The sequence below is a fragment of the Notolabrus celidotus genome, chromosome 7, assembly GCF_009762535.1.
Source record: "Notolabrus celidotus isolate fNotCel1 chromosome 7, fNotCel1.pri, whole genome shotgun sequence".
NCBI lineage: Eukaryota > Metazoa > Chordata > Actinopteri > Labriformes > Labridae > Notolabrus > Notolabrus celidotus.
The window spans coordinates 20,770,293-20,782,728 of NC_048278.1; the positions used below are offsets into that span (position 1 = coordinate 20,770,293).

At 40.4% G+C, this 12,436-nt stretch overlaps 1 protein-coding gene across 10 annotated transcripts in view; it reads left to right on the forward strand.

Moving 5' to 3' along the window:
* The first annotated feature begins 632 nt into the window (after nt 1–632).
* The window catches only part of rbm47 (RNA binding motif protein 47), a 31,169-nt gene continuing 19,365 nt past the window's right edge, over nt 633–12,436 (forward strand). For 2 of the 10 annotated variants that reach the window (XM_034688085.1, XM_034688087.1), the window contains exons 1-2: nt 1,668–1,882; nt 2,405–2,576. The gene's annotated coding sequence lies outside the window, so the exon portion shown is untranslated. Of the gene's footprint in view, nt 816–861; nt 1,133–1,274; nt 1,344–1,667; nt 1,883–2,102; nt 2,577–12,436 lie in introns of those variants that run through there. The other 8 variants (XM_034688090.1, XM_034688084.1, XM_034688083.1 and 5 more) reach the window with 8 other exon arrangements.

Consider the following 12,436-nt stretch of genomic DNA (forward strand, 5'->3'; position numbering starts at 1 on the left):
ATAATTTACTGTAGCTTTTGCCACCCCTGTATTTACAGGATGACATACTCTTTAAGACGCTTCCAGTTCGTATAATCTCAGTGGTGATTTAGTTGTTTTTGTAGATAACAGGCAAAAACATGCACTGTAAAAATGCATTAATCTGTGAATCATTTTCCATGAATCTCTGCAAAACTCTGCCGCTTCCTTGTAGCTATCCAGTTAACTTTTCTCACTATTGTAAATACTTCTTTTAAGTTCTGTTAAGTAAGCATTAAAGTGAAAATGTATTAGGCAATATATCCAACGGCTCCTCAGGCCTCCTCCCTGCCAGAGCTTAGCTGCTGTGTTGAAACGTTATTCTCTGTGTGAGTGCGTCTGACTCAATCTCAGTTTCCTACACACACACACACACACACACACACACACACACACACACACACACACACACACACACACACACACACACACACACACACACACACATACACTCACACTCATTGGCAAGTTCCCTACACTGTGAGCAGTGTGTGTGTGGACTTTATCTGAATATATATGCATGTGTGTGTTTGTGTGTGTGTATGTGTGTGTGTGTGCGTGTGTGTGTGTGTCAGTGAGCATGTTGTTATACTAAACAGAAATCCAGCTTCCTCACTTCTCTCTTCTGTCCTCAGTTGGCTGACCGTGGCTGTTACAGATCACAACTGCTCCCTCTCTTTCTCTTACTCTCTCTTTCTTTCTGTCTCTCTCTTGGTTTCCTTGACAACTGGTTGTCACGAAGACGTCGCACTTACCAGGCACCTGAGACCAGGAAGAAGGAAGTGCAAGGAATTCAGGTAGCAAAAATCCTCTCTCTCTCTGTCTCTCTCTCTCTCTCTCTCTGTCTCTCTCTCTTTCTCTCACATTTCCCTATCTCTGTCTCTCGCTTTCTCTAAACCTATGTTGAATGAGGGGTGAATGCTGGAGGTCTGGAGTGTTGACACTGCTCTACATGATCAAACAAGCACCCTTTTTTTTGTCAAAATGAAAGAGAATGAAAAGGGGGTGGGGAGAAAAATATGAAGTAGGAGAATAAGAAACATCAGTTGAGCCAGAATATATCTTCACTGTTTTACTTTCAGTTCATGGAAAGAGTCGAGCCTCTTACACAAAGGTGAGAAAGTGTTTGTATTGGACATTTAGCGTTTCAGGTTTCCCTCCCTGCACTCACTCCTGTCCTCTTCATGCTGACAGATAAACATGAGAAATCGGAGAGGGTGTGAGCCAGTTGTTATTACTGAAAGTTGTCATTACAGTGGGATCTGTGTACGTCAAGGGAGCTGGGCGCTGAAACATAAAGACAGCGTGTCATGATGACATCAGGGGTGAGTACTTTTGTGAATGAGCAGAGAAAATAATGAGCTTGTGCCTTATGTAGTTGATGACAGCAGTCATGTAAAGTTTTGGAACTAGGTGTGCAGGAGACTCCTTTACAGGAATGCTGCTGTGGCTGAAATGATTCAAGATGAGCCGTTTGTGAACACACACACGCACAGGTGTGTGCACACACAGGTTGGACAGGGCCAAAGGAGGATAGCATTTCCCATCCGGAATGATAGGAGGGAGGGAGGAAGGAGGTGTGTTGGGGATTTGGGCAGTCAGATTCTGGTTTGGTGAGTTTCAGGAGCAGGCAGTGTGTACACCAAACACACAGTGATAGACACAGAGAGAGGACGGCAAGAGAGAAAGAACAAGGGAGAGTTTCCTCAATGAAAAAGGGAGAGGAATAAAACTTTTTGAGGAAGTATTTTTGGAGTTTAGGTGACGGAAGACTGCAACACCTTCATTCATCATCATGCAACCTTGATTTGATCCAACAGAGGATGGTGTTCTGTGAGGAAGAGCGGTTTCTGTTTGTTTCTTGGTGAGGAGTATGTTCTCTAATGTTTTTCCTGGGATCATTAGCGTGTTAATGTGTGTGTGTGTGTGTTCCCAACTTTTTCCCTTTCTTTTCTCCTCCCTCCCTCCCTCCTTTCTTCTGAGGAATGTGGGGCTTATGTCAGTGAGAGTCAGGTACAGACTCACTAATTACCACTGCCATTCCTCCCTCCATCTCTCCCTCCTCCTACCTCCCTCTTTCCTTCAACTCCGCCACCTTCAGCGCTCCCTCTCTTTCTCTCTCTCTCTTCTCTCTCCTCCACTTGGAGACCTTGTGCACTCCCCCTCCTCTCCCTCTTGTCTCCTGCTGTTGCGTCTACCAGCACTGTCGTGACTGGAGCAGAGGAGAGGACAAAAAACCAGAGAGGATCTGAGTCAGAATCCAAAAAAACACAAAAGGAGAAGAGAAACTCTGACTTGTTCTCTGTCTCAGTGTGGGTAGTGTGTTTGTTAGATGTGATCTGAGATCTCTTCTGATTGTGCTCTCGTGGGGGACCTGTCATTGAAGACAGGAGGTGCCTTGACAGCGAAGGAGAGGCCGGTGAGAACCTGACGGACAGCATAAAGGAGGAGAGGAAGAGGACGAAAAGATGAGAAAGTGACAGGCTGGATTCTTGCTTTTGAACGGTGGCAGAAGTACTGATAGCGACACAGAGACTACACGTCCCATCATCCCACAGGTTGGCTTCAAACTCATCATCTGTCTCTTTTTCTTCTCTTTCCCTTTAATTAGTTTGATCTCAACTTAAAACAGTTCTGGTGTTCATGGACTTGTGTTTTCTCACCTGGCCAACGAAGAACAAACACACACACACACACACACACACACACACACACACACACACACACACACACACACACACACACACACACACACACACACACGCACACAGTGGGTATCTGGAAGGACATTTCTTCAGCTGGTCCAGCGTTCACACTGACCCAGCTGACTGCTTTAACCTTCACTACAAGGTTATGGGACGGGGACTCAGTGTTTATTTGTGTTAGGATGTGTGTTTATATGTGTGTGTGTGTGAGATCAGTTGCTGTCTTATTGAGCCATTGTTGTGTGTGTGTTTTCAGAAACTGGTTGAGCAGGGCACCAGTTAGCCTCGGGTTTCCTGTTGTACAAGGAGGTGAAGCTGAATGAGCGTATATGTATATGAGTGCACGTGTCTGAATGTATGTGTGTATAGTTACAATCATTCTGTGTGTGCAAGGTCATGAGCGGGTGATCTTTTATCTTTCTGTCACTCTTTTTGAACCTTTAATGGTGTCATGAGGTTCATGTGTGTCTCTACAAACACATTCAGCTGTGATAAATGATCCCTTTTGACAAGATCTTAAATTACTCATGAAATACAACAATAATCTGAGACTTAGGGTAAAAAACTATTTGTAATCTTCTAAAAAAATCACAACAAAGTAACCGCTTTTTTTTTAAATTATAAAACACCATTACCTATAAATTAGTGTAAGGCTTACAGAGGGACTACTTTCAGATGATGTCAAATTATTTGAAAAGCTTAGACTTATGTGATAGTTACTTTCTCTTTATTTTAACTTTCTGCTTCCAGATAATCAACTGTGGAGCTGGAGATATGTGATGTCGATGACTGACTTCCTCATGAATACTCTAAATACTTTTGGAAGTTAAAGGCGTGTGTGTGTATGTGTGTTTGTGCGTGTGTTGATGTGCTGGTCAGACCTGATGAGGTGATGACACACAGTTTCTTATAGCTGCTCAAGCAGAAACAAAACCAAAAATAGATGCCTGTAAAATAGGTTAGTATAAGACAGTAATTATTTAAATAGACCTGCCTGCCTGCCTGCCTGCCTGCCTGCCTGCCTGCCTGCCTGTCTGTCTGTCTGTCTGTCTGTCTGTCAGACAGAAGCTGTGGCTTCATTGCTGATTGTGCAAACCAGTTCAAGAGGTGAAACATTTTTCGAAATGATACTTATCTCTCTACCCACTGTATCACATTCCTCAAATGCGAAAACGACACAAAAGACGGGAATTTGAATCTAGTCTTTTCCTCTAGTGTGACCTTAGTGATATCTAGTTACAGGAAAACATAAAATAAAAAAAAACAGAGAGCAACAGGAAGAAAAATAAAAGATCTTTTTTTCCACTCTGAAGGTCAGAGTGTTTTTGAAAGCAGGAAGCCAAGGGGAAGTTTAGCATTCAGCAAATTTACAGCAAAGAGAAGAGAAACAGCCTAAACAGCAGGAATTATACACACGTAGTAGTCAGTTGTGTCACATGACTGTCACATGATCATCTCATGCTCATGATGGGGAAGCTAAGATTTAGTGTAGTTTGAGTGTGTGTGTGTGTGAGTGTGTGTGTGTGTGTGTGTGAGAGAATAAGCCACAAGCCTAATCCAGCAACACTGCAGCAGAAATCTAAAGCTGCAGACCAAAAAAGCTGACAGAGAGAGGGAGAGGAGGCGACCTGTTAGCACTATTGTGTTGTTTATAAAACACCTGTAACAAGATCTGATCAGCCTCTCTCTCCTCTCTCCCTCTTTCTTTCTGTTTGTCACAAACACACATACCTGGAAAGCACAATGGCCACATTCTTCCTTCTCTATCAACCCCCACCTCCACCCATCTCTGTAGCTCCCTTCTGATCGAGCGAATCGCTGACCGGCAGCAAGGCGAGGGGGATGTTGAAACAGGTAGAATCTAGGGTACGGCAAAAAGGTAGACAAAAGGAGAGCCATTCAGTAAAATATCTAATGAAATGATAAATGAACCAAATAACATCATGAAAACTGACAGAGTCTGACCAGCAGTTATTTGAGTTGACATGCATTCAGCTTGGGTAGAAAGTAAGACGTAGATATCAGAAATTAAATGAAAGGAATTATGAAAAAGATCTGAGAGGAAAGGATTGTAGTAAAAGAAAAAAAAAAGGTTCAAATCCAATGTTTGTTTGTTTTTTATCTTTCAAGTCCTTTAAAAAAACATGAAATTATCTTTTACCCAAACCAATTTTGGAAAATGAGCCACATTTATTACATCAAAACTTTATGATTCAGCTTTGGCTTACATTAGGGAAACAGTTATATCTATCTGACCATTTTTAATAACGTTTCTTACAAATGTCTGCCTTCAAATTTGGCACAAATGTCCATTTTCCAAAAACATAGGGATTAATACTTGGTGGTGAAAGAGCAAAGTTTGTTTTAACCTCACATCAGCTTTCTTGTGGATGCAATATCTCAGAGACATCTAAAGGTAATCTTCCCATACTTGGCAAAAACTCAAGGATGAACTGATAAGAACACGGCTGTGAACACTCAAGACCACTGTGATCGATTAAATCATATGTTGCCACAACCTAAGAATTCAAATAATAATTCTGACATAATTTCACCCAAAAGCCTAACAGAATGAAATGATGAAGAGGTGATTTTTCACCATAAATGTCAAAGGTAGCTTCACTTCGACATCGTAATGTCCTTCAAAAACACTTTCTTTAAATAAATGCTTGTTCTTAATTTTGGCCAAAACTTTGACTTGAAGTTGATTAGATCTCTGCTGTCAAAGGTCAAAGGTCAGGGTCATGGCAGTCCAGTTTTTGTAGACTTTTTACCACAGCAATGCCTGAGGTGAATTTTATTAAATCTGCTTGATTCTTATTTTTTGATTCTTTGGAGAGAATGGATCCAAATCTCCCCTCGCTCCAATAGCACCGTACTTGTTTGTTCATCTTTAGAGAGAAAGGACAATTGTAAGGTGAGACGGACTCTGCTTAGAGTCAGGGTCTCACTCACCCTGTCAGGGTTCTAATCCATCAAATCAACCTGCTGAGCATACATCACCCCTTACATTTATATCACTTTTGTTTTGAAGATTTGGTTGAGGAAATAATACTTCCTTGTCTTAAAGATGACGATGAAAACTACTGCGTCAAAGTCATGTCAAAGTCACACACTTTGTTGACCAAACCACCAACCTCAACCTTCTTCATCAGAGGTTTAAGTGTCTGTATAATAACATCACACTGCTGCTGCCTTTACTCATGACTGACACCCCTCATCGTTTACACACCACGAGACCACAAGACGTCCTTAAGCATATGTCGTTTTGAAATGATGGCGATACTGTTGCAGCTTTCTGGTGAAGAGAGCATCTAATTTCTACAGGTTTTGAGACATCTTGAAGTTGTTTTGGATTATGGAAGTAATGCTTATACAAATCCAGTTTTATAAAGCAAATGTGTATCAAAAAGAAAACATTGTTTCTTACATTTGGCGGCTGACATTCTTAATGTTCACTAACAACATTGTATTGTTCTGTTTCATCATTCTCTGCACTTTGTTAAGGTTAAAACAAAAGATTCTAGTTTTAGTTAAATATTTGAAAAGTCCCATTAAAGCTATTTCCCCTTCATGGACATATATCATAAAACATGTTGTGTAAGGTGAACTTATTACATATAAAAAAACATATTTCAATATTTATAGCTAAAAGGTTGAATGCATCCAATGTACTGGCACTGACAAGAGAGGGCTTTTTTAATTGTTACTGTATTTGACCCTAAGATTGCACCTATATACAGCTTAAACTTAATTATTGGCAATCTCCATCAAGTCCAGTGAAAAATGTTTCCTACTGCATCTAACCAAGTCACAAAGTTAAGATATTATACAGTTTTGAGTGTGTTTTCAATGTAAATAAATGACACAGAGTTAAAATAACTTGTATTTACATTCTTATAAATATGAATGTTATTTGTAATACCCTGATCTCAACAAACAGAAACACACAAATTAAATCAAATCTATAGCAAACTGAACCAAGAAAGCCTGATATTTAAGCCAAAATGAGACATTGTGCAATTCTCTCTCTCGTGGCAAGACCGTTGCTCACTGTTGAGTGTGTAAACAGGCGACGTCCACTCACTGTGAAGGCTGCATCAACAGACCCCCCTCCTCCCCTTATTCCCTCCACCCCCCCCCCACCCACCCCCCAACCTTCTGCTGCCCAACCTTTGACCCCTGGTTAACCTCTATTCCCCCCCACCTCTTCTTCCCTCTCCCTGTATCTAGCCTGCCTCTCTTCTCTCCTCCTCCCCTTCAACCTGCCTTTACACTAATGCTGTTATTATGCTTCATTTCACTGCTAGTTTCCTCCTCCTGCAGTAACAGTTTTTGTGTGTGCAAAGTGCTCAGGCAGAGTAAATGAAAGATTTTCTTGAATTAACCCACTTCTTACTATTTATACTACTTACCACTTTGTCTATTACTTGTTGTTATGCCCTTATGTCTATCAGAACACTGCTGGTGTTATGATTAACTTTGTTTTCCATACTGGCTGTTTGGGCATACATGTTTTATTTAATCCTTGTATAAGTGATAAAGGGTTTAATCCAAAAACGACAACACTATTCTTAAATGACTGAAAGGAGGGATCTTCAGGTAGTGAAAATGGACAGGAGATACTATGACAGTGACTCGTGAAAGTTTATATTATGGATGCAAATGTTGCTATAACATCAACATTTCAAAATAGACCTAAAGAGATGTGAACTTGACTTTTCATACAGAGCATCCATTTGCTTTTTATCAAACAGGCTCTTCTATGCATACCTGTTGCTGCACACAATGGGCTTGTTGTCTGGACAGCAGGCCAAGAGGCAAGGTGTGTGTGTGTGTGTGTGTGTGTGTGTGTGTGTGTGTGTGTGTGTGTGTGTGTGTGTGTGTGTGTGCGCGTGTGTGTGTGTGTGTGTGTGTGTGTGTGTGTGTGGTGGGCATGTGTGTGATTTGATCCTGGCAGGGAAGGCAAATAAATGCAAGGGGTGTCGAGTGGTTTGTGGAAGTATATGGAGGTGTGTAAGGTTTTGAGGGAAGGACACAGTTTTATGCTGCATCTTAAGTACCAACCCTAAACACACATGAAAACACAAACACACACACCCAGGCAAATGCACTGCTCCCCCTCCTCGCACTGCCAGAATGGAATGTTCCATGGACGGAGACTGACTCTGCTTAATATTCTTATTTCTACACACAATACTTTTAAGAGATCAACCTCTAAAACAGCTGTTTCTATAATATTACAGCAGTTTCAGTCCTTAAGTCCTAAAGCTTAGTTTATTACTGATCATCATTACTAATCATCATTCTGTTAAAGAGTACACAAATTAGGAACAAGATACAGTACATAAGTAATTTGGGTTTTTAAAAAAGAATGACAGACAGAGACACAGATTCATAGTCAAAACCACACAAGGACCCAGAAATTCAAAGTGTTTCTGACCAAGATGGTGTGTATCTGCTGCCTGCTGGACTTTTCATTCCTTTTTTAAAATAGAACTTTTTCCTGCTTTAGCGCTTCAGCTGTCTCACATACCCAACAGGATGGAAACACATCTCAGGACGTTATCATATCTGTGATGTTAATGTTTCCGTTGACACTTCATAAAGACTACATATATACTGTATATAAGACTGTATACAACACAACAGATTTAAAATTGTATCACTCCTGCATTTTAGAGGTTCAAAAAACATAGTTTTGATGACGACTGCATACTTTTCGAATTAAAAGAGATCTTAATCATTTTTTTTACAATGTAAACACTTTTTACTTGCTAATGATACAAAGTGGAAAACTAACATGACTGTAGTATTTGAATACGTTGATTTTGACGCTTTAGAGTGTGCATGAGAGAATGAATGCTACAACCTGACTGATACCATTATGGAAACAACCAAAGAAAAAACACAACATGGCTTTATGTAAGTTATTAAATTAAAGTTTTTATGATGCATATTTGAAAAATGGTAAAAAATTTGAAGATCACTGTAATAGAAAAGGTTTAGTACAACTTGAAGAGCAAACATAATTGCTGTTTTTAGTGCATTAACATCAGTGATCTCTTATTAAACTAGTGGTGGAAAAATGCCAATACAAGATTGATACATTTGAGCATGTCTTTTACCTTTGACTGTGTTATTCTCAGTCTGGTTGGCAACAAGTATACACGCACACACGTGCACACACACACACACACACACACACACACACACACACACACACACACACACGCACACACACACACACGCACACACACACACACACACACACACACACACACACACACACACACACACACACACACACACACAGACAGACAGACAGACAGACAGACAGACAGACAGACAGACAGACAGACAGACAGACACACACACAGAAGGCAGACTTTAACACCCCCTCTCTGCCTCAGTGACCATTTAAAAGTTGTTTGTGTTCAGAAATTTAACCTCATATTTGGGTTCGTCTCAGACCTGTCGAACCAGTTCCCACGTGTCTCTGTCTCAGGGAGCATTGAGCTGATGGTCATCTTCAACAGGTTTTACTGTCCCAGGTGCATGACTTGTGACTTTATCACAGAGGAATTGTTCATCTTTCTATCTACAGTGTAAGTATTTGTTTAGTAACAAGCAACCTCAGATGTTAAGAAGTGAAGCCTATGTAGATGAACAACAGGCTGCAGTTCCTGGAGTGCCCACTCAAGGCTATCCAGGAATCTTTTTGTTTTACACCGCTATACATTCTTTATTTTATTCACCTGTTTTAGAGTTATGCATAGATTCACATAATCTGGGGCATGGTTGATTTGACTGACAGGCAAGTGTGTTGTAGCTGTTTGCCAGGAGGCTTAAGGCCTTCCCCCAATTCCATGTCTTTCTCTGTGTCTAAGTTGAGCAGAAGTAAGTTTGAGTTTAGAAACCAATGGGTGACGTCACTGAGGTTACGTCTATGTGTTATACATTCTATGGTAGAAAGCAAGTTAATTAAACTTTCAACTTTGAAATATGGACCTGTGAAGACTGCTGCTGACTAGAGTGAAACTAATGGAGATTTCAACAAGATTGTTAAACTAGTTAGTTAGTTAGTGAGTTAGTTAGTTTTACATACTTTATTTTCACTATAAGGACATATTAAGCACCATTCTTTCCTGAAACTCTTTTACACTGTAACTTAAGTAGTTTGTGCTTTGTTAAAAATATGGACTTTTCTCATTTTGTTACCCTGTAATAACACAGTAATATCACCCTCTTTACTCCTGTTGTTACCAATTAATGTATAGAGTTACATTAAGGTGCAGACTGAATTATAAGGAATCAACCACTTCACCATTATTACCCTGTAGTTACATTGTAACAATAAAGATGTGAGCTGTATGTATGGCATCAACTTTTTACAACTTTTTAAAAGGGTGAAGTCTGTTAGGCAACGTATCTTATGATCTTCCCCAGCCATTGGTAATTACACATTAGTACTAGGAGTGTGGGTTAAAGCGTCAGCTGTTATCCCTTGTAACGCCATAATAACACAGAATGATTAGAGTTGTGGCCTGGATGGTAAAATAGCGACTTGCTCACCGCACATTTTCCCTTACCAAGTCCCCAAGGGTTATTGAGTCCATTCTTCACAGCTTTATCTTCCCATTTTTCTCCATATGCGTTTTATGAATTTTCCCGAAGAACATTTTCCCCCTGTGTTTTTAATCAGATGGGAACCTTTGATGCAAGTGTGAGAGACACTGTATTTGATTTAAAGCTATACAAATAAGCTTGTCTTCACTTGTCTTGATACCTGTGTGTGGGAGAGTTTGTGTGTGTGTTGCAGTGTGTTGGTAATAAAGTAATCTTGGTCCCTGAATCACGCTCTCCTCCACTTTTAAATAAGTATATGACTGTTTCGGCCTTCACTCCAACCTACTTACACCCTGCTAAGAGAGATATCTCCATCTGTAAACTTTGAACTAGCTATCTACGTATACTGTGTGTGTGTGTGTGTGTGTGTGTGTGTGTGTGTGTGAGGGTGTGTAGGTGTGTGTGTATCTAAGTGAGTGTGTGTGAGTGTGTTACCAAATAAGAAAGAATCAGTGATTGCATGTCCGTCATTAACAGAGTCATTGGTTAATGTGTCACTTGGACAATAGCAAAAGTGCACAAACACACACACTTGTGCTGTAGTAGAATGACACCTTGTCAGATAAGAGCATAGGCCCGTTCTCTTTTAGGGTTGTTTAAGGTTATATACACTTCCACACCACAGGTTAGTGTGTGGTATGGTCTCCTTCCTCTCCCTTTGTGTTTCTGACAAATATGACTGGAATGTGACAGCTTTAGTCTTGATTGTGTTCTCTTTATCTCCACTGACCGACTCACAACTCATACCTAAGAAAACCTAAAGAAAAAGGTTTCACTTTAGCTCAAAGTACATCATCGTTGATCATTTTGGTGTCAGTCCTCGTTAACACCTGGCTTGATCAAAAGATGTTTGTTAGCGCACCATTGTGACACCATAAATGTGTAATAGGCTCTTTAACTGGGGCAAACTCAGCTGAACTTGAGCCAGAAACCAAGTAAACTTTGTCACCAGGCTGATGAAATACTATCTTCATTTTTACAGCTATCTAAAAATCCTACTTGATTGCAATTTAACCCTTCATAGTCAGAATAGCTTAGGTTTATTCTTAAAGGCTTTGGACCTTAAAGTGATCTCTTCTGATTTGCAGTTTCTTACTCAACATTGTTTGAGTTATTACAAGTCTAAATTGACCTACACATGATCTGTCCATACTGACAGATTTCCCACTCCCTAAACTGAAAATCTTGCAATTATCTTGCAGTCAAAGTTAACTTTAAAGTAAACAAACATGGAGGTTGGCAGGGCGTTTATCAAGCTAAATGTTGCTATCTGCTTATACCTGGTACATCCACTGAGGTAGCAGTTTCTACTCGACTCCTTATCAGTTGAGTTGTGGTGTGTTTTATAGGAGAAGTTGTTTGAACACTCAGGATGTGGCCTCATATCAACAAGTTGGTCCTGCATATCTGACGTCCAACAAACTTTATGCCCTATACTGTCACCATGACACTTCCGTCTTCAGTCAGCCAGCTTCCCAATGGCTGTTGTTTTACTCCTTATGAGAACCAATAACCCCAATAACAGCTAGGCTCCCCCCAAATGGCATTAAATGATTCTCATTGTGTGTATACTAAAACGCTTGTTTTAAAATTCAGCTCAAAACGCACTTAAGTCTTTGTCAGTGAACACAACAGATAGATAACAGAGAGTCTTTTGAATTATCCAGACTTGAGTTGGATGACAATGAGGAGTGAGCTTGTGTGCACATGACATATATCCATAAATACTGTACTTCTTCAACACAGACTCATGACTTTTTCCTCAATGTGGTCAATCATCACCTTTTGTCACACCCTCTGATCTTTTATCCTTTACCCTCTCTTTTGTCTTACTGCTTATCAGCTGAAGGAGAAAGAGATTGAAAGAGGAAGAAGACGGTGGGGGGGTTACCTGTTCCTTAGTGGCCCCACCTCTCTTTCTCTCTCTCTCTCTCTCTCTCTCTCTCTCTCTCTCTCTCTCTCTCTCTCTCTCTCTCTCTCTCTCTCTCTGGCAATTGAGAATGAGTAAACACTAAACCACCTTTGCTTACCTCCACACTCAAACAGTCACACACAGGCAGGTAGGTAAGGAGACTCTCTTTCAG